Genomic DNA, 3835 nt, shown 5'->3' on the forward strand with positions numbered 1-3835 from the left:
AATCTAGACTATTTGATGACATAGAAAACAGTTCCTTTGATTCTCAGATGTGCGATTATAGTGCAGTTTGCGTCCCAAATCGGCTTGCAGCCCATGATACTCTCCTGCTGAGTGAACTGTCTGATTGCCTCCTTGAAGACATTTTATTGTTGATCACAATTTAAGTCAATGTATTATTAATTTTGTTGGCAAATTGATTTTAATATGCCTTTGTGCCATCCTTTAAAAAATTCTCTGCAGCATTTACATAAGGGAGCTAAATGGGGGATGACAAATACACTGTGAGCATTAATGCCACAGGTGGTCTTGTTGAATGACTTTCTTCAGTGTTCTCTGGGGAATTATGTCATTTTTTTTTCAGTTATTGAAAGTCAATTTTTAAAATTGAGTTATCATTTCCACAACTATCACTGTTACTTCCCACAAACAAGGGCACATCTGTAAGTGATTTAACTCAGGGTTCCATTCAAGCACTATCAAATGGTACTATTTCTCATAGTCTGTTTGAATACCATCTAAAAAGTCCCCACATATTTGGTTTTGGACCCTTGAGGTGGTGAGAATATTGAGTGATTCTTTATTACTACTGATAAAGGTATATTTTCTTATATACAGAAGTCAAGGATAACTGCTAAGTTTAATTTAATAATCAGTAAAGACTCTCATGCTTCATCTTTCATGAAACCCAGCAGTGAAAATGTAACTAAAACATTATTACATTTATCAATATTAATTTTAGGAGTAACTACTTATAAATAGTTGAATACTATTAAGAAGCAAGTTGAGGTTGTAGTTAAGGCCATTTTCTATTTCTCAATTCCTATTTATTTGTTCTTTCTCACCATCCTACTTGTATGGAGAATAAAAATAATCTGGAGAATAAAAAATATCTCCTAAAATACACATTTTTTCCCTGTATCAGTTGATTTATTCTTGTAACATTGAGAATTGAGGAATTATAGCATACAGACACATTTTTTGCCAATAAATAAAAAAATGAACACATGTGTGAAACTTACTTATATATGACATTTACAAGCAAGTAATATAAAAAGAAGAAAAAAATCTCACTAAAGAGTCTATAGTAGGGGTGTCTGGGTGGCACAGTAGGTTAAGCATCTGACTTCAGCTCAGGTCATGATCTCACAGTTTGTGGGTTGTAGCCCTGTGTCAGGCTCTGTGCTGACAGCTCAGAACCTGGAGCCTGCTTTGGATTCTGTGTCTCCCTCTCTCTGTTTCTCCCCTGCTTGTGCTCTCTGTATCTCTCAAAAGCAAAAGATTAAAAACAAACAAACAAAAAGTGAGTCTATAGTATTAAAAATGAGACCTAGAGTGATCCTTAATGAATCCATGATTCTGGAAAATTAGCTAGTCTCTGAGCCACGGTTTTCTTATTTTTAAGTGCGGACTGTAGTCAGTAGTTGTCACTACCTAGGGGCGCCTGGGTGGCTCAGTGGGTTAAGTGTCCGACTTTGGCTCAGGTCATGATCTCACAGTTTGTGAGTTCGAGCCCTGTGTCAGGCTCTGTGCTGACAGCTCAGAGCCTGGAGCCTGCTTCGCATTCTGTGTCTCCCTCTCTCTCTGCCACTCTGCTGCTTGTGCTCTCTCTCTCTCTCTCTGTCTCTCAGAAATAAGTAAACATTAAGATACCCTGAAATGGCTTTGTAAGATAAAATCACTATATAAACGAGAACTCTTTATTTTTACATTGCCATTTGCCTTTATCAACAAATCTCTTTGTTGAAAGATAAGAGCAAGCCAGGAGTTACACAATTACTCCCTATTTATGTTATATCACCTAAACAACAATAGCTAAGCTACTTTCCAGAAAGCCCAGACATAAATCCATACAAAAACAGTCAACTGATCTTTGACAAGGGTGCTAGGAATATACAATAAGGAAAAGACATTGTCTTCAACAAATAGTATTGGAAAAACTGGATATTCACAAGAAAAAAAATGAAACTGGACCCCCATCTTATACAATATGCCAAAATAGACTCAAAATGGATTAAAGATTTAATGTAATACTGGTGGGAGTGTAAAATAGTGAAGATGCAATAGAAAACTGTGTAAGAATTCATCAAAAAATTAAAAATAGAACTACCCTTTGATCCAGTAATCCCACTGGCAGGTAAATATATCCAAAATAATTGAAATTAGGATCCTGAAGAGATATCAGTATTCCTTGTTCATTGCAGCCTTCTTTACTCACAGAAGCCAAGATATGGAAACGACCTAAATGTCTGTCCATCAACAGATGAATGACTTAAGAAAATGTGGCATGTACATAAAATGTAATATATTCAGCATTAAAAAGAAGGAAGTCCTGCCATAGATGATGATGGGGATGAACCTGAAAGACATTAAGCTAATTGAAGTAAGCCAGTCACCGAAGTACAAATAGTGCATGAGCTCACTTTTATGGAGTATCTAAAAAGTCAAACTTGGGACACCTGGGTGGCTCAGTCAGTTGAGTGACCGACTCTTGATTTCAGCTCAGGTCATGATCCCAGGGTCATGGGATCGAGCCCTCCAATGGGCTCTGTGCTGAGTGTGGAGCCTGCTTAAGATTCTCTCTCTCTCTCTCTCTCTCTCTCTCTCTCTCTTTCTCTCTCTCTCTTTCTTTCTCTCTCAAATAAAAAAAAATTAAATTGTCAAACTTAAGTGAGAGTAGCATAGTGGTTGTCAGGAGCCTGGGGAACAGCATAATGGAAAGGTGTTATTCAATGGATGTAAAGTTTCAGTTATGCAATGTGAATAAATTCTAGAGATCTGCTGTACAGATTTATAGTTGACAATATTGTTGTTAATACTATTGTTAACAATGCTATATTGTAACAATACTATATTGTCTTATTGTTAAAGATACTGTATTAGTTAGCAATACTATATTATACATTGAAAATATGTTAATAGAGTCGATCTCAAGTTAAGTGTTCTTGCTGAAAAAAGGGGAGAGCAGGAGGAAATGTCTAGATGTGACTGATATGCTTATTACCTTGATTGTGCTGATAGTTTCATAGGTAAGTGTGTATGCTAAGATCCATCAAATTGTATACGTTAAATATGTGCCATTTTCTTGTATTTCAATTTTACCTCAATAAAGCTATTTAAAAAACACACAAGGAACTACTATAATTTTCACATACTCTGGAGCCAGGCAAACTGAATGCATAAACATTTGATTAAAAAGAGTACTCAAAGAATGAGGTATTCTGTTTTTAACTTAACATTAATTTGAAAGGGAATAAAAAACTACTTTTGGTTTAAATGATGGCTGCAGAAAACATTTCCCACATACCTAATTTTCTTAGTAATTAGAAATCTTTGAATCTAACAAAATATTGCATTGGTGAATAAGGATTATTATGCACCTTATATCTATCCATCAACATGAACTTTTAATTCTCATTGTAAATAAAGCCTGTAAGGAAAAATTGTAGCAGATAGTGATAAGCTATTGATGATATCAGGGTACAATCTAGAATTTATATCTTTAAGGCAAAAATATATGATCATTTATTTGTTCATTTCAGGTAGCTAATGTTTGTTTATTTATTTATTTTTGTTTGTTTATTTTTGAGAGAGAGAGTACGAAGAGGGGAGGGGCAGAGTGACAGAGGAAGACACAGAATCTGAAGTTGGTTCCAGGCTCTGAGCTGTTAGCACAGAGCCTGATGTGGGACTCCAACTCATGAACCATGGGATCGTGACCTGAGTCAAAGTCAGACACCCAACCGACCGAGACACCCAGGTGCCCCTAATATTTATTGAACATATTATATTGGCTACCAATTATGTTTTGTTTTGGTTACTGGTGGGGTTGTTTTTT

Source organism: Lynx rufus, unplaced genomic scaffold (genome assembly GCF_022079265.1).
Source record: "Lynx rufus isolate CCGP_SWC_20201006 ecotype Redwood Valley unplaced genomic scaffold, mLynRuf1.p SCAF_12, whole genome shotgun sequence".
Lineage (NCBI taxonomy): Eukaryota > Metazoa > Chordata > Mammalia > Carnivora > Felidae > Lynx > Lynx rufus.